The 19,661-nt window shown below is 42.6% G+C and overlaps 1 long non-coding RNA gene and 2 pseudogenes across 1 annotated transcript; 1 reads left to right on the top strand and 2 right to left on the bottom strand.

The window, feature by feature from the left end:
• Positions 1-702: 702 nt before the first annotated feature.
• On the bottom strand, positions 703-7,143 carry LOC136517340 (ABC transporter B family member 9-like; annotated as a pseudogene).
• LOC136517341 (uncharacterized) lies at positions 3,504-7,740 on the top strand. Its single transcript, XR_010774261.1, has 5 exons — positions 3,504-3,574; positions 3,990-4,096; positions 5,415-5,532; positions 5,667-5,804; positions 7,606-7,740. It is a non-coding gene; the product is annotated as an uncharacterized lncRNA (long non-coding RNA).
• Positions 7,741-8,700: 960 nt separating this feature from the next.
• LOC136517339 (ABC transporter B family member 11-like) lies at positions 8,701-15,061 on the bottom strand (annotated as a pseudogene).
• Between the last annotated feature and the right edge of the window lie 4,600 nt (positions 15,062-19,661).

Raw genomic sequence — 19,661 nt, 5'->3', positions numbered from 1 at the left:
GGCCTTAAGACTTTAGCCCTTCTGAAGTTCTTATCGCTTTCCTGTGATTTCCACCGCTGAGGTCGTATGCGCGGAGCCAGGTCGAATCAAAATGAACGGCGCTGATTTTTTTTTTTGCTGGACTGATTTGATGATTAATGAGCTTCAACGGTTCGGTATTTGATAGCCTAGTAGTACGAATTACCGCCTGGCTAGGGGCTACCATTTCCGGGTTTCGCCAGAAGTAATGCAAACGGTCCGTCAAACAGAGATTGAGCTACTGTTGATGGTAATTGTTCTCATTGCAGATTGACAGTATGATTCGTCCCACATGAGGCGACAACCATTCCTCTTCGTGATTTCACAGGCATGCCACTGTTCTAAATCTTTTGTTTTTGCTAGTTCGCATTTGTAGATATAGCTTCTTGAACTTAAATGCTTTTCAAGGTAAATGCAATGCAAGTGATCCATATGGTTGTTTATACTTGTTTGGTTAATAAGTGTTCTAGATAGTATTGATCATTGTAGTACTCAACACTTGGCTCTTTGATAACTTAAATACAGGATTGGGAACACTGTGCAAAACTGCAATGGGTACCCTACCCTACCCCTAGCAAACTTATAGGTGGTAACCAAAAATTATTTCATAAACTGTTAAATCTTGATAAGAGAATTGCCATCAATTACTTAGCTCAGAACTGTATACTCCCTCCGTACTAAAAAATAAAGTCGTTTTGGACAAGGCTTGGGTCAAACATTGGGAATATAAATCATGAATAACTTTTAAGTTGTTGAGTTTGGAAATGTGAAAGCCATATAAATAGATTTGTCTTGAAAAATACTTTCATAAAAATATACATATATCACTTTTTGATAAATATTTTTATAAAAACAAGGAGTCAAAGTAATACTTTGGAGACCGTGTCGCTGTCCAAAACGACTTTATTTTTGAGTATGGAGGGAGTATTATATTACATGGTGCGAAGTTCCACAAGTGAAGCATAGGCTCCACCAGCAATGCCCATCAGCGTCTCATGTCTTCCTTTTTCCACAATTGTGCCATCCTTTAGGACTGCAATCATATCGGCTCCTTGGATTGTTGAGAGGCGGTGTGCCACAATGACAGTTGTCCTGCCAACCATAGCATGATTTAATGCGTCCTGCACGATGCTCTCTGATTCAGCATCTAATGCGCTTGTTGCCTCGTCCAGAAGAAGTATCCTTGGGTCCTTCAAGATTGCCCTCGCGATAGCTATTCGCTGTTTTTGACCACCTGACAGTTGTGTTCCTCTCTCTCCAACAGTTGTATTGTACCCCTGTGGCATGCTTGAGATGAATTCATGGGCATTGGCTGCTCTAGCTGCTGCGGCAATCTCTTCTTCTGTTACCTCTTCATGCTTTCCGTGAGCTATATTGTCACGGATTGTTCCACTGAAAAGCACTGGTTCTTGGCTTACCAATCCCATCTGGTCCCTCAACCAGCTGACCTTTAGGCTACTAATTTCCACTCTATCTAATAAAATCGCACCATTGTCAGGTTCATAGAAGCGCTCTAACAAAGATATGACTGTGGACTTTCCACTACCGCTTTGACCAACAAGTGCAACTGTCTGCAATAAAAGGGTTCTGTGTAAGACCTCAGAAAAATGATGGCATAAAAAATTAAGTCCTCATAACAACTGAGAGAAGATTGACAAATTAGATTTCTGGTATAGTTTTGACCTTTCCAGAGGGAATGGTTAAGGTGAAGTCAGTGAAAATTTGAACATTGGGACGGGATGGGTATTTGAAGCTGACATGCTTAAAATCAATGTCACCCTTGACATTCTCCAAGGTGGAACCTTCTTCACTGCTGGAATCAATTAAAGATTTTCTATCTAATATTGAGAATATGGAAATAGCAGAATCATTTGCCTTGGCTGAGTCTGAAGCCATAGCACTTGTTTGTGATGCTCCAATCATGGCCATAACTAAAGCAAAATAAGCCTGCATTCCAACAAAACATACATATCAAATAATATATTCACCAAAAAGGTAAAAAATACAATGATTATTACTTACCTTTAAGACATCACCAAAAGTGGATTTGCCCTGACTAACAAACTTTGCACCAACATAGTAACAAAGAGCGGCATTGGCATATAGCATCATATATGAGAAAGCAAAACCAAGGCCTCCAACTATTCCAGTTCGAATTCCCTGATCCCTAGAAGCTTGGCATCTCTGATTGTATTTGTCCATCACTCTCTTCTCGGCACAAAATGATGCTACTGTTCTGATGCTACCAACTGCTTCAGTTGCAACTTGACTTGCTTCCTCATACATTATCTACAAGCACATACCAGATGCGATAGTAAAAATCAGAGAAGGGAAGAAAAATAACATAAGTGTCATCCACATGACCACATCCAATAGAAAAACTAAGCATTATTGACAACATTTAATTCAGTGATTACTGTTAATTATGATTACTTGTCTTCCTTTTGCCAAGCATGAAGGATCTATCAAATCTAAGTTTCAGCTTGTGGAAATAATAATTTATGGTTTATTGGGAACAACATAACAGTATAACATTTCATGATTGGCATATTTGTAGCTGGAAGGATGGAACATGAGAAGGAAAGTCTAGAAGTCTAATTTATAGCTCACCTTAGCATCTTGACTGAACCCCTGTAGGAATTTCACTTGAGCATAACCTTGGAGACCCACTAAAGGAATTACGAATAAGATTACCAATGAAAGCTTCCAGTCCGCGACCATTGCAATCACTATTCCACAAATAAGTGTTGCAGTACTTTGGACCAGTAAGGCCAAGTTATCTCCCACTAGACGTCTTACATTAAGTGCATCAATACATAGCCTTCCATTAAGCGCCCCACTGTTAATAATGCAAATGACCGTCAGTATATTGATTGTTTGGTCCCGTGAATAGATTAAAATATACATTACTTACCTGGAATTTTCAGGATAGTCAAACCAAGCAACTTCTTGGTGCACTATGCTTTGGAATGTCAAAGCGCGGATTCGTTCTATAAGCTTCCCACCAGCTATTGCAAAAAGAAAGCTATTTACTATCTTGATATCATAGCAGTTGCACCGAGGCCAACACACAGCAATGCCCAAAGGATAGAATCTTTGCGCTGCTGGTCTGGTGATTCGTAAAATATTTTGGAAGCACTAGCCATTGCTAAACCAAGTGTTGGAAAGACAGCTCCGTCAATTGCTGCTGCAATAGACCCAAACAGAAGAACTGCAGCCTCTGGTTTGTTTAGGTTAATTAGGCGTCCCATTGGTGCTTTATTTGGTACCTTGTCATCAATGTTTTCAATTTGTCTGGCACCTTGTCCAAAGTTATACTCCAGTAGCTCAGTGGGCCCAGGAACGCCTAAGGGGAGGCTTAAAGAATGACGGCTGCTCCCTGCTGAACTTCTACTTATTGATCGTCTGAGTGACACACTCCTTTTAGATGCTGAGCCTGATAATCTAGCATCTGACATGCGGCCATTTTCTTGTTGTTTCTCTTGCAGCCGTATAAGCTGAGAGTATGCTCCATTAGGATCCTTTACTAATTCATCATGGTGTCCTGCATTTATAGGTATAAATGAATAATCTTTCTCTGAACCTTTTTGCACAAAAGGAAGCTAAAGAATGTGCTCAAGAGGCAATTACCTTGTTCTACTAGTTTTCCTTTAGAAACAACTGAGATGCAGTGAGCATTTCTTACAGTGCTCAAACGGTGCGCCACAACAAGTGTGGTTCTCCCCACCATGATCCTATTTAATGCATCTTGGACTATCCTTTCAGACTCCAAATCCAATGCGCTAGTTGCTTCATCAAGCAAAAGAATTTTTGGGTTTTTAAGGATGGCTCTCGCGATCGCAATCCTCTGCTTCTGTCCCCCAGAAAGCTGTGCACCCCGTTGTCCAACTGTTGTGTCATAACCCTGAAATCATATAAATACATGATCAGTCTTATAGTTTTATACATGACCGTGAATTATTATTGTGCAGATCATGTTCATGTAAGTACATCAGGCAAGTTCTCAATGAATCTTGCTGCATTTGCGAGCTCAGCTGCTGTCTTGATTTCTTCAAGGGTTGCATCCTCTTTTCCATAGGTAATATTCTCCCTGATGGACGTCATAAAAAGCAGTGGTTCCTGGTTAACAAGGCCAATCTTCCCCCTTATCCATTCTAGCTTGAAACCTTTGATGTTCATCCCATCAATTAAAACTTCTCCAGCCTGTGGATCATAAAATCTCTCAACCAGATTGATCACAGTTGACTTCCCACTCCCACTCTCCCCGACTATGGCCATTGTTGTGCCACTTGATGCATGCACTGAAAATCCATTAAATATCAGTTGATCTGGCCTGCTTGGGTAGCTGAAGAACACATCCTTCAGTTCTACTTCACCCTTGATGTCCTCTAACACAATGCCAGTGCTATCCCCATAGTCAATTTCAGGTCTCCTCTTGATTGTTTTGAACAATCTGTAAGCCGCAACTCTTCCTTCCTCAAAGGAAGCTATGCAGGGGGTTGCATCACCTAAATTTCTGTCCCAAACAGTTAAAAAAATTCATGTTAGCAGACAGATGTGATGTATTTTGTTGTGATAAAGTACTAGAACACGGATCAAAAGCAGATACCGTTAATATAAACTTCTTACGGGTAAAATGCTAGAACAAGGCACGCTATTTGTTGAATTTTACTATTAGAGAAGGACATTTTCAGCATCAGTGCTCACCTTGCACCTATCATGATTGCAAACATTACAGTTAGGATATCTCCTCCGCTATATCCTTTAGTGAGGCTTAACTTGCTGCCATACCATATAAGCAGTCCAAAGGCGGAAAAATATATTAATGAAAGTAAACCCATTCCAAAGCCTTGGACAGCCCCTTCCTTGACTGCGCCTTTGTATGCCTTCTTTATGAAATTGTTGTACAGGGTAATGGCTTTCTTTTCACCATTGAAGGAAGCCACCTGTTATTTACTATGATTACAAGTCAGTCACAAACTTATTATCTGTTGCATGATCAAGATAGCATAGGGCCTACCGTTCTTATGGAGCCAATTGTTCGTTCAACAATATCACCTGCATCACTGTATGATGCTAGGCCCTCGCTAGATATTTTGGATAGCATCTTTGCGACAATTCCAGCAGCAGCAACAAATGGTGGGATAGTACAAAGCATAACAAGAGTTAGAAGCCACCCTTTGATGAACGCTAGCACAAACCCGCCGAAGAAAGTTGTAATAAGCTGTACAAACTTGCCGACCTAAAGACCGAAAGATCAAGAATGTGCGAGTGTAAAAAAAAAACTAAATTAAACTGCAACATACTGCAAAGTGCATGCTCAATTATATTAGGAAGGTTAGTTGGAGCATCACTGGGGTAGCAGCTGATCAGTTTATTTGTTCTTTTGTACCCAGTGCAGAGAGCTCCCGCTCTGTGCGGGTTCTGGGGAAGGGTGTCAGTGGCAAGCCTTACCCTCGCCTGTGCAATGCGAGGAGACCGTGACTCGAACCCGGGACCTTCCGGTCACAGGCGGTAAGACTCTACCGTTTGCATCAGGCCCGCCCTTCTTATTTGTTCTTTTGTATCAGATCTAAATCATTGAAGATGCAAGGTTTATGTGCTTACCTTTTCACCTATAGCACCCTGAATTAAGGTCATGTCGGCAGATATGCTGGAGACTACCTGTCCAGTAGTCATTTCTACATCAAAGAATGTCATATCCTGTCTGAGGACCGACTTGAGATACAACGATCGAATACGAGTAGCCTGCCTCTCCCCAGTCATTGTCCAGCATGATATCTCTGGTAAGCATTGGTGTTATGGTCATGTATTTGCATTTGAGCATTATTTAAGATACTAAGAATGATTCAGCGGCATTCCAATTCTTAAAGACCCACAAAAGTACTACCTGGCGATCTGATACTCAGATTTCTATTCATAGGTATTATACTATCACGAAAATATTGCTCAGATATGATTCCAAGCTCAAAAGTTGCCCGTATTATATATGTTATAGATGGCCAAATAGGATAGTGTGGCATGTTCACACGACTTGGTCGGGAGAGAAGTATCCTTTTCAGCTTTTAACGAATCATCTTCTGGAGACTGACAACCATTTATCCACTTAAAATTGTGCTTAACAGTTATACTTACGAATGAAAGAAGTGAACCCCGTTCCAATGGCCAAGTAAATGAAGTTCAGAGCTGCCTGAAAGAAAATGCTAGCCAATTGTACATGCAATAACTAGCCAGGAAGATCACAAAACAAGTATTCTTCTGTATAACATACTGCAGCTGAACTATAATTATCATCACGTTTTTTATGCGTAAACAATTATTGTTACTTACACAGAAAATTGAGGACATGAAGGTGCACGGATATCAAATTTGTCATCTATTTTACAAGTAATCAATGGCTAATCCTCTATATAATAAGAGTCGCGGACTATGGCTAGCAGAGGGCCGTTACAGCCATACCTTGCTGACTCGGGGAACAATGGTGTCTGGGGTGGCGCCCCCAAAGGCATCAATCATCTGCCCGAAGATGATTGTCATGATCACCATCGACATGCCATTGCCCAGCGCCCCAACCATGCCGACCAGCATCAGCAGAACGTCCGTTCTGTCAGCGTACTTAAACATACTGTGGAACGGAACCTTAGCCATTGCCACCATCTTCTCGCCACTCTCCTCCTTTTCCCCGCCATTCACTACATCACCAGCGGAATCTTTGGGGACGCTTTTTTCTGCCATTTCGTGCCTGCCCAGTACCGGGTTGTCCCTGCTGCATATGGCTCCGGTTGCTCTATGGAGAGTGCCTTTTGTAGTGCCGTTTTCTAGGTTTTCTATAAGCAACTTACTTTGCTGTTAACTGCATTCACAAGAACGATAATGATGCATACAGGCGTCCAAACTGACAGAGGAGCTGAGTCCACTATGGAGCATTCGGATGTACCGTAGTTGCTTGTAAGCATCTGTATAATGTCGTCAGCTGTTATCTTAGCTTCAGTCAGCATTTGTGTTAAATCTGTTAGATTAGTTATGCTTAATACTAATCATGAAGATATAAACTGTCCATGCCCGAATCATGGTGATGATTAAGTGATTAACTAAGATACGAGGTCTTCTGACAGAAAGCAACCACTTGTATTTAGCAGGTGTTTGCATCATAAGGTGACTAGGACATTTGGCTGAGTTTGCTCAGATTCGACCGGATGAGTTCGACGGCATGACCTGGTCGTGCAGCTTTGCTGTCTGTTGCGATGATATATCTGTACTTGGTCTGTGACCCAGCGTAGTTTCTGTTTTAGAAGGAACCACGGCAGCCAAAATGCCGGCCTGAACTTTGTTTAAACGAATGCATAGGCATTTTCATAATGCATACAAGGATTTGCTAGATCATGCCTTAGGCCACGTTCGTTTCACCAGGAATGAGCCCTGAGAAGAAATCCTGGCCGGATTGTTACTTTAATTTATGTAAGCTTTCACTACCGGATTGATTCCTGGCCTCCTAAAGCTGTAACCGAACGAGCCCTTAATGGGTTTGTGTACGAGTCTTCTTATACTCATTTTTTTTTCTCAATATACTGATACATTCATACGCAGATGTCACATTGTCACGTGTATTCGAGGGGGGAAAAGACATTCTTCAACTTTTCAGTCCACTGGTAGCCCGGTGAGCCCAAAGCCCGACCGCCTGACATCAGTAATGGTGGAGTGTTGCCAAGGATGCGTGGGCACATACACCTCCTGATTGCTGAAACTCTTCAGCATGGCGCCCCTTCCAAATGTCGCAGGCTCGCAGTGCAAGCAAATGATGGTGGTGGATTCAACTCTTTCCGAAAGTCCAGCGACCAGACTTAAGGACCTGAGGCTCTCGACTGCATCGTCCGGTGGGCTGAAGCCTGAGGAGAAAAGCAGCTGCCAAACCTGGTTCATCCGAGCCGAGGGTTCTTGGTCTTCATCGCCACAACAACTGTCATGCCATCTTCTGGTGAAGTTTCTGTGAGCAAGGAGGGTTCTAGTTGGGACATTACCACTTTACCAGACAATAGAAATTGTACTAGCAATGAATGTTTGAGTACGTAAATGACGCAGAGGCTGTAATGAAATTTCTGTTACCAGAAAAGTTTATCACATGGCGCGTCTAAGTTCATCACCCAGTCTGCTGGTGCCTGCTGCCATGACTGCGACCTTGCAGACTGCAGGACGAACCAAGTGCAAAATGGCAAGATTGCTTGACCGCAGGATCCTGGTTGAGGCGCCATGGGTATCAACCAGCTCGATCGCCTTCCGTTTGTCCGTTTGGCGGGCCAAGTGAGCAACGTCCTGCTGTCTGCTGACACATGTCAGAACCTGAGCGCTTCCCCAACGCAAGGACGTGTGGTGTACTGCCTCAAAGGCTCAAACTCCAGGTTGGCGCCTAGCATCCATATCAAACCAACAGATAGCCTCGCCGATCGAGCGCATAGTGACCTGCAGCAGTGATCTTGTCTGCTGAAGGTACCACCAGAGCAAGCGTTGGCTGAGAGAGGATTAGAGGAACTACACTAGATCAAGGGCAGGCATCTCTAATTTTTTGGTGAAACTACTACAAAACATTAGCCTCCCTTGAGTTGGCATCAAATGGTGTCCGACACAATACAGTTTGTTCGGTAAAAGAGGAAGATACACAGACTCCCAGCATGAACACCGGTCACGTACAAATGGTGTCTGACACGTGAGCCCAGGCATCGGAGGGAAGGTCATGCTGACGAGGAGACACCGGCGCGCTCGGACCTCATGCCGAGCTCCACGAGCGACGCGTACACGCCGTCCCTGGCCGCCATCAGCTGCTGGTGCGTGCCCTGGGCGACGACCTCGCCGTTCCCCAGCACGGCGATCACGTCGGCGCCCCTGATCGTCGACAGCCGGTGCGCCACCACGACCGTCGTCCTGCCGGCCGCGGCCCGGTCCAGCGCCTCCTGGACGGCGCGCTCCGACTCGGCGTCCAGCGCGCTCGTCGCCTCGTCCAGGAGCAGGATCCTCGGGTCCCTCAGCACGGCCCTCGCGATGGCCACCCGCTGCTTCTGCCCGCCGGACAGCTGGGCGCCCCTCTCGCCGGACACGGTGCCGTAGCCCTGCGGCAGCGCCGAAATGAACCGGTGCGCGTTCGCGGCCTTCGCGGCGGCGGTGATCTCTTCTTCCGTCGCCTCGCCTTCTTTCCCGTAGGCTATGTTCGCGCGAATGGTGTCGTTGAACAGGATCGGCTCTTGGCTCACCAGCCCCATCTGCCGCCGCAGCCAGCTCACCTTGAGGTCCTTGATGTCCACACCGTCCAATGTGATCGTGCCAGAATCAGGGTCATAAAATCTCTCCAGGAGAGCGATGATGGTGGATTTGCCGCAGCCGCTCTCGCCGACGAGGGCAACCGTCTGTCGAGAGAGCATCAAAGTTAACTGCCTGCTGATAACTGGTAGTAGTGGTGCTTATTGCAGTAAAATTAAAGGAAGGAAAATGTTGAGTGGTTTCGTACCTTCCCGGATGGTATTCTCAAGTTGAGATCTCTGAATATTTGAATATCTGGTCGGGATGGATATGAGAAACAGATCTGGCGGAGCTCAAGTTCACCAGCGACGTCAATCAAGACCATGCCGTCATCGCTGCTAGGATCGATCTTTGATTTACTATCAATGAGTGCAAATATAGTTGATGTTGATGCTTTGGCCTTGGCATAATCTGAACCTAACACACTTCTCTGTGAAACGCCTGCAGTTGCCAAGAGCAGAGCAAAGAACACCTGCAGAAGAATACAGCAGTTTGCTATGCATAATGCGAGCGAACTTGAAGCTTAGTAATCTGAACAGTTTGCTTACTCTGAATACTTCAGTGAACGTGGCCTTGCCATCAAGAATAAACTTCGCTCCAATGTAGAAACAAAGGGCATATGTAGAATACATTAGGAAGAATGATACACCAAAGGCCAAGCCACTGACAATGCCTTGACGGGTCCCCTGCTGCACTGGAGCTTTGCATTTTCCATAGTAAGTCTTCATTACCTTACGCTCCGCACAGAAAGAAGCAATAGTTCGAATACCACTGACAGCATCGTTTGCCACTTGAGTTGCTTCTTCATACATTGCCTGCAGTCCACCATTTAGGGAAAAAGAATAACTAAGTTCAATTAGCCAAATGACATTATTCTTTTTTTTTACCAGAGATGCATGGCATTCAGCATGCTACCTTGGCATCTGCACTGAATCCCTCCAAGAACTTTATTTGGAGGAATCCCTGGAGACCCCCCCAAGGAAGCACTGCCGTGGCAACGAGGGCAAGCCTCCAATTTGCAACCATTGCAATGACAAATCCTGCAATAACTGTAACAGTGCTTCGAACCATCAATGCTAATGAATCGCCTACAAGACGTCGTATATTTGAAGCATCGACAGACAGCCTTGCACCAACATTTCCACTGGACATAGAAATTAATGACATAAAAAATATGTAATGCAGTTGTCATCAGAAATCTGGTGAATAGCAGAATATTTGGAGGCTGACCTAGCATTTGAGGGCCTATCAAACCAGCTGATTTCTTGACAAACAATGCTTTGAAAAGATAACGAGCGAATGCGTTCAACCAATTTTCCACCAGCTACTCCAAAAAGGAAATTCTCCACTGGCAGGATAATAAACGAAGCAACTCCTGATGCTACATACATCAATGTCCAGAACCGTGAATCTTTCTGGAGTTGATGAGGAGGCTCATAAAATGAATTGATGGAACAGGACATCAGCAAACCTAACATTGGAAACATAACACCTGATATGACTGCAGCCACTGTACCTAACAGAAGGACTGGCATCTCAGGTTTATTCAGAGAAATAAGACGAGAGAGGGCAACCTTCCTGCATTCTTCACCTTCATCCGATACTTTAGGCAGTGGTTCAGTATCTGTGCTCTCCAGGACAATCATGTTGGCACTAGTGATCGAGTGCACGCTGGTACTCCCTAATGAAGCGCCACCAGTTATTGACCTCTTGAGAGATGGAGCATGCTTAGAGTTGTTCAAGGACTCGACATTTCTGACAGCTGAAGTAGACCTTTGATAATCTACATCAGATGCATCTGGTTCTCCAGTTATATCCTGCAGCTGGATAAGCTGGGAATATGCACCATTGGGGTCCTGAAGTAGTTCAGTGTGTGTGCCTGTTTAACATTTAAAGGTGACAAGATCAAACTCCAGAATCATCAGATAAACATAATGAAAGCATGCAAGGTTCAGACCAAGTTCAACTACTTTTCCGCGATGTATGACTGATATAGTGTCAGCATCTTTTATAGTGCTCAATCGATGGGCAACTATGATCGTGGTCTTGCCTTGCATAATTCTATTAAGGGCCTCCTGAACCACTCTCTCAGACTCCATATCTAGTGCACTTGTTGCTTCATCAAGCAGCAAGATTTTGGGATTTTTCAGTATTGCCCTTGTGATTGCAATTCTTTGTTTCTGCCCTCCAGACAATTGTGCTCCATGCTCACCAACCATTGTGTTTAGGCCCTGAAATAACAAAGTTCACGATTAATTGCGGTTAGTTATAGTATAGATGAAATTTTGCACAAGTATAAAACAATTTAGTTTAATCTACATACATTAGGTAACTTATCAATGAAATTTGCTGCATTAGCAAGCTTTGTCGCAGCCATTATCTCCTCGTCTGTTGCATCTTCTTTCCCATAGACAATGTTCTCCCGAATACTAGTGGCAAACAACAGTGGTTCTTGACTAACAAGACCGATATTTTCCCTTAGCCATCCAAGCCTCAGGCTTTTTATGTTAACACCATCTATTGAAACTTCACCAGCCTGAGGGTCATAGAATCTCTCCACAAGATTAATCACTGTCGACTTCCCACTACCACTCTGTCCCACTATAGCCATTGTTTTTCCACTTAATACATGCAACGAGAAGCCATCAAATATCAATTGATCACGTCTAGATGGGTACGAAAAGTATACATCCCTTAGCTCTATATCACCCTTCATGTTTGCTAGCACGATCCCATCTGTTCCATTAGGAATCAATTTGTGGCTTCCTTTGGATTATCTGCATCATTCTGTGCCCAGCAGCCCGGCCAGAAGCAAAAGCAGTCACGCATGGTGTTGCCTCACCTAATGACCTGATAAGGAGAAATGTGAAGAACAATTATGCATAAACGAATATTCATTTTCATGATAAAATGAATAGTAATATCACCTCCACCATAAATCAAAATACTGTCAGTGCAATGGAAAACCGTTATTGAAATCACTTCTGGAACAAAGTGATTGAACCAATCGTTTAGATGGTTTGTGAAAATGTATGCCAAATGATTCTGTCATGTTATACATGAATTAGAGTATGATCAAATAATATACCTCATGTTGGGAAGGCTAGAGCACATTACATGTAATCAATGGATTCAAATTCAAAATACTGGAAAATTGTAGTTGAGGATTATAGAATTGTGTCTATGCACCTTGCACAAGAATTAATTGATCAAGAAAGAAAATATATGCATAGACATTTTAGAACAAGGTTCAATGAGTATTGATGACTTACATTGCACCTGTCATGAATGCCATCCAGACACTTACAACCTGACCTCCTTCATATCCTTTATCAATAATCAGTTTTGCCCCATACCATGCTGTTAGGCCATGGGTGCAGAACAGAATAAGCATAACGAAACCAAAGCCCAGGCCAGTAGCCGTTCCTTCTTGGACAGCAGATACATATGCATTCCTAATATACTTATTGTATAATGCAATGGCCCGATTCTCACCATTGAAGGAAGCAACCTTTCAAAAATTAACCCAAGAAGAAGTTGGTTACGAATCTAAACCAATAGTAAGGATTAAAGAGAATATTTAAGCAAGGGTCTACTGTTCTGATGGCTCCAATTGTCTGTTCAACGACAATGCCTGCTTCATTGTACTTAGCTTGACCCTGGCTTGACAGTTTCGATACAGTCCATGAAATAGCTGCTCCAGCAACTACTATAGGAGGGACACTTGACATCATAACAGCAGCTAAAAGCCATCCTTTATAGAAAGCAATCACCAAGCCTCCAACAAATGTGGCAGTAAGTTGTATAAACTTCCCAACCTGGAATGGAAACGAATATTTGAGTTGACTATCCAGAATAGACATCAGATCACAACAATTTACAATCACATATTCGCATATAAGCAAAATTTGTACTCCTTAATTCGAAACACAGAAGATAAGTTTAAATCATTAGATACAAATATGCTGCCTATGTGCTTTGTAGCTTTAGTAAAGTTAATATGAACCAGCATCACAATTCACAAGCTGACAATGATGTGTTTACAGTTTACATGGGTCAACCTTTTCACCAATTGCATCCTGGATAAGTATTGTATCTCCGGACATACTCTCAACCAATTGTCCAGTGGTCATTTCCTTGTCAAAAAATGCAATGTCTTGTCTCAATAGAGCTTCAAGATAGAGACCCCGTATGTGAGCTGCTTGTCTTTCTCCAGTGATGATCCAACACGCAACCTCTGATAAAACAATGAAAACAGTAACACCTTAGTGCTAATCTATAACTAGCAGTACCTTAAAACGTGAAAAACAGTAACACCTTTAGATGCCCCTGGCAGTATCTATGCTGCAGAAAATGGATCTAAGTAGTTTATTACACCTGGTTAATGCTTCTCCTTTCTGAAAGAAGATAATGTTACTATGGGATTTCTTGGTTTCAGAGTTATGGACTTATGGCAATATGAATGACATACCATCATATGAATAGACTTACACATGATTAACATATAGTTAGATGATTTATCATCCTTACATTGATCAATGGCTAGAGGCTTATGTGTAATTAGTATGATCTTTTTTGTCTCATGATTAGACTTTGTAAAACTTTTGCTTAGTTTAATAAAAGACTAGTAGGGGGCTTCCCCTCCTGTTTCACTCAAAAAAAAATATAGTTAGATGATTGTGTCTTATTTATGGAAGGAAAATTTGGTTCCCATTCCTTGTGCTCATTTCATTCTTGGTATATATGGTCACATGGGCTAGGTGCAAAACCGTCCTTTATTCTTTTCCATTATGAAGGTTAATAAGATTAAGTGGGTGACTGAATAACTAATATTCATCACTATAAAGGCTGACTAAAGCATAAACAGACACAATAAACAACTAAGGAAATACTAGTACTCACGTAGGAAGCAAGCAAACCATGATCCAATGGCCAAATAGACACAATAAGCCACTGAAGAAATACTAATACTCACGTAGGAAGCAAGCAAACCATGACCCAATGGCCAGATAGACGAACTTCAGGCACACCTGAAACAGCAGTGTTAAAGATTTTAGCTGAGGATGAAACCGATCTATTTTTATCGTAGGAAGATGTTATCCAGCAAATAATCAACAAATGGTACAATCGGTAGCAATCCTATTTCGTAGTACTATGGAGTGCCATGTGCTTACTAGTAACTAACACTACCCGTGTGATCAGATCATCAGAATAGTTGAACAGCTGGTCGAAGTACATCAACAGATATCCCCCACACTTTGCCTTTAGCATTCTAGGAGTACTCGTCAATCCCTTCCAAACTCCAAACTAGGAATGGCAACACAAGAGCTGCAGTTAAATGGGGATGGAGATTCGAGGCGTACCCCGGAGACGCGGTGCAGGATGTCGTGGCGGGAGCCGGAGCCGAAGGCGTTGACGACCTCGCCGAAGATGAGCGTCATGAGCAGCTGTGCCACGCCGCTGGCGACTGCACCCGCGGCACCCGCGGCCATGAGCACCGCGTCCGCGCCGTCCGCGAACCGGAACAAGCCGGTGCAGCCCAACCAACCCCTTCTCTTCCTCCTCCAGGCCAACCAACCCCTTCTCTTCCTCCTCCAGGGCTCCTGGTGCTGGTGAGGCCATCCCTCTCCCTCCTCGACTCCGCGTGCTCGACGACGGGGGAGTTGCATTGCCGGGGCGGAGCAAGGCGCGCTTTGTAGCAGCGGGGGCCGGCCGCGGAAGGGCTGATTCCGAGGACTCGCGCACGCGGGAGGAAGCTGAGCGTGTAGCGAGCTGCAACTGCATTTTAAATCGCTAATCGGCTAGTCCATCTGTATCCGTATCCGTATCCATATCCATATCCGTATCCGTATCTGTATCCATATATGTATCCATATCCGTATCTGTATCTGTATCTGTATCTATATCCATATCTATATCTATATCTATATCTATATCTATATCTATATACGGTTTCGAGCCCCATGTAGCCGCATCATTTTGTGGCGGTGTCGAAGGTGAGACGTGAAAATCAGACGTCATAGTTGTGCCAAGATTCACTACTCTAGCAAGTTAAAAAAGTTGTGACAACCTAAACTTAATGTTCAATCAGACAATTGTTTTGATGAATGTGACAACAACTCTATTGGGTTAGTTGTTCCGTAAAAAACAACTCTATTGGGCTAGTTTAATTCGGTCCTAGACTTTGGTGGGCAGCTATGAGTTTTTAGTGTGGAAATAAATAGAGTTAATGTTTCAAGCCGGACTTGAACTAAGAATTTTTTTTGGCAACAATATAATACCTCTGTCATCGTCAGCCACACACCAATACATGCGCGCTTCACATCATCCTTACAGGGGCCCCTCCTTATAGGGTCACCTCAGTAACATAACCGTCCAATTTATAAAAACACAAGTACAATAACAATCATCGAAGCGATCAAACTATTATACTTGAACTCATATAAATCCGGTAGTCCAATAAAATCACGAATGATCTCAAATAAACCAACATACAAATCAAGATTGTACATGATTCAACACAACCAGTCACATGTTACATCACAATTCGTAAATAGTTCACAAATATCTCACATACATCGGAGTTCACATAGTTATTACAAACCAAATTTAAATAGCGGAAGCAAAGTAGTTTGACATCAACATCACACTTAGTTCAAATACATGCCAGTATCACGGTCATTTTCAGCAAAAGCATAGAGAGAATATCTTAGGAGCACCATGCCACATGGTTTAGTCCTCATCCATGGCAGGATGAAGGCAGTTCTTACAGTACCCATGATACATCATGTCATCTGTAATAAGAGGGAATAAATCCTCAGTACGAGAATGTACTCAGCTAGACTTACCCGTCATAAACTAGAAATAATATGACACCAAGGAGTATGCAATGCTTTATCGGTGGAGTTAACTTGACAATATTTTGCATAAAAGCTTAAGTAACATAACTTGAAGATTTAGTACCTTTAGCATCAATTTGAATACTTATTCAATTAAGCATCTCTAGATTAGCACATCTACTAGAGCAATCACTTGATCAAGCTAACAAGCAATAGTAACCATAATCGGTATAATAATTTGAGCATCATCATAACCATCAAGTTCCATCAATTAATGCTACGTTATCGCTGCTCAGTCAAGTTCTCAATATCCGGAAGAGACGGCGACTCGAATTGATTCCAACCAGCTGGAGAGTTATTCCTAACATAAACCCATACTTCCCCCGTCAGGGTCACGTCGGGTCACCTTTGGTACAATTTAGGTACAGTCGTGGATTCGATCAGCGCCGCACCCTAAAAAATTCTACCAGTCTGCCAAGAAGTTCAGGCATGGCTTGCCCTTGGACTCACGCTACTGGCTCCCCGCACATCCTTACTGCCTCCAGTATGCGCACTTTCACTTACCGGGTCCTGGCTTGAGTTGAGCTACTCGGCTTCGCGGTCGAAACGATTTATCCGGCCAACTAAGTGCTAGGCATGCGTTTAACATGACATGAGGACGTACAATGAATCGGTCCTTAACTGACATAGACGGGGATAAATAGGCACCAAGACCTCCATGCCTTGTTGCTTCTCTATCACAATCCCGTCCAATCTCCTTTTTATTTATCAACACATGGTTATTTCCACGATAGCAATTATAGCCAACCGTGATCAGATATCTACCTATATCTTGCAGGTGATAGAAAATCATCTGACTTCTACCGAACTAAGTATGACTAAGCATATATTCGATCTTAGACCTACAAAGGATTCAAGATATACTTGTCTGGACAAGGAAAAATATATGCAGCAAGTGTTTCCAATCAACTTCTATAACCTAATGCATCAAACATAAAAGACGCAAGTGATATTTGTAAAAGCTTAGGAGGCTTATAATGCTCCGGGGCTTGCCTTTCAAGAACGAGGAAAGGTTGGTGGTCAGGACACTTGGGAAGATCTTCCACATTGACTCCTCCTTCCTGCCTGAACCATCTGCTCTTGGGTTGCTTGCTCCTCCTCTTGATGCTCGAGTTTGAACTCGAGTAGAGTCACTCCTTCCGAAAAACCTATTGCATGCATATGCACAGATGAGTATCATGAATGCATAAGAGATGATATGATAAATTGTATATGCACGAGCATGGTTATCCGCAAGATGTATGATAAGTTTAACATTCGTTGATCAAGTAAATATATAACTTTTTTCTAGTTGATATTTACTGAGTAGGTGCATATCTCTTCTATAGAATAAGAAACATACACTCACCAAGTTCTAGTAACCTAAGGTAAAGTTGTTCATCATCAGTAAGAGGCTTAGAACCTGCAACTAACAACTAATCTCAATTATCCTAAGCATCTACACAAGCATCATATAAGACAAACAATTATAATTGACTTAGTTATTTCCTACTATAAACAACAACTACTTATTTTAGGCCATATCTAAAGTTCTAGTCAACTAAATACTATGATCTTAGACTTTCTGGAAAGCTTATAAAACTGCCTACAACTTTATTATAGTCATCTCAAGATGATTCAGTGGATATCAAGGTCAAACAAAGCAATTTTCTAGATCTGTTTAGAAATTTCAGAGAATAAACATTTCTGGAGACCAACTTCTAACAGCTATAACTCTCAAATCATTTAGCCTATTGCCATAAAAATTTGACACAAGCAAGATAAGTAAGTTACCTATAACTTTGTTACTGACAAGATTCACAGAAAACATCATTTGACCCATGCAATTTACTTAACAACAGAAACTGTCCAAAACAGTCGCTAAAATTAAATTATAGAGCAATTAATATTTCACTGTATACAAGCAATCAAATTTGGGCATAACCAATGGTACCAATAAGTTCATAGACATCATATACACTTTAGAAAACATAATGGTCAAGCCCAAAATAATTATTTTAAATGTCTTTATTAATTTATTTGGACACTAAGGTGAAATAAGGAAAATATATCAAAAGTGTACAGTAAATTCTGATAAAATTACAGTAGCCTATATATGACCCCAACAGTCTACTGTACAAATTTTATGCTATTTTAGATAAGTATAGCCATCTTTATGAAAATGGCAAGTTACATAGGCTTATTTTAGCAAAAATAGTTTAGCCTAGTGAAAAGTAGTCAAGCAATAGATTTCATATTTTTCTTACATTCATCCTAGCACCATAACACTGTGTAAAAATTGCATGATCATTAGTTATGTATTTTTACCCCATTTATTTTCACTAGAAACTAGCAATTATTTAAGATTAAATAGAAAGACCATATACCAAGTATGTTTACTGTAGGTTTAGTATTTTTCTTAGCTAGAGCTTGTCAAAATAAGATCAGCAAAATTAAAATCACAATTTTATCACTTTTCTAGCTCAAGTTATGCATTTTACAAGATATAAACTACTTTAAAAACACTTATGTAGCTCAATTTAATTCTTCCAGAATAATATCCTAAACAGTAGGTTTCATATTTTTATCAAATAGTACACTTCATGATGAATTGAGCAAAATTTGGATCACTCAATTTGGACACTCCTAGCTCTAGATATGAATTTTTGAAACGTGTATTCAAATCTATGAAAAAAATAAGAAAACCAAAGAACACACAGACTGACAGATGGGCCCCACGGTCAATGGGGCCCGCTCGTCAGCGAAACAAAAACAAAGGACAGAGGTTGACCGGTGATACCTCACCATCGGTGAGGTCTCCGGCGACGAGGTTACCTCCGTCGTGTTCTACTCAACATCCCGTATCGAATGAGGAAGGTCGTCGGACCTCTAACGACGATTGGCTACAGTGACGGCGCTAATGGTGGCTCGGCGAAGGCGTGCGGCGGCGCTCCGGCCATCTCCGGCCATGGCGTGCTCAAGCGAGCATGGCTATAGCTTCATGGTGACCTAGCGGAGCTCTAGGGTTAGGTCTAGGTCATGGTGGAACGGCGGCGCACAGCGCACGGCGGTGAGGTCAACGTTCCAACAAGACGGCGGCCAAAGGCAGGTCTCCGTCTTTGGGAAAGACAATAAGGCTTTAAGCGAAACGATAACGGGCACCTGAGCGATCTAAGGGCGGTCGGCGGTGATGAGCTCGTGTGTGCGGCCATTGCGAACACGCACGGCATGGCCACGTGTTCCTACGTGGTGGTGGTGGTAGCGGTTAAACCGGCTTTGGCCTTAGCATCTAGACTCTATGGCGATGAGCAACCAAGGGTGAGAGAGGTCAGAGGAGCACCGATTACGGCTGGCCATGGCGAGCTTAAGCTTGGTGGCGCACCGCGACCACGGCAATGGCGGTGATGGCACAATGTGGCCTTACCCTTGCTCAAGTCACGAAGCTAGCGGGTCAAGGAGATAGATGAGGTGGTGGCA

Source organism: Miscanthus floridulus, chromosome 17, assembly GCF_019320115.1.
Source record: "Miscanthus floridulus cultivar M001 chromosome 17, ASM1932011v1, whole genome shotgun sequence".
Lineage (NCBI taxonomy): Eukaryota > Viridiplantae > Streptophyta > Magnoliopsida > Poales > Poaceae > Miscanthus > Miscanthus floridulus.
This window is presented reverse-complemented; position numbering and strand designations above follow the sequence as displayed.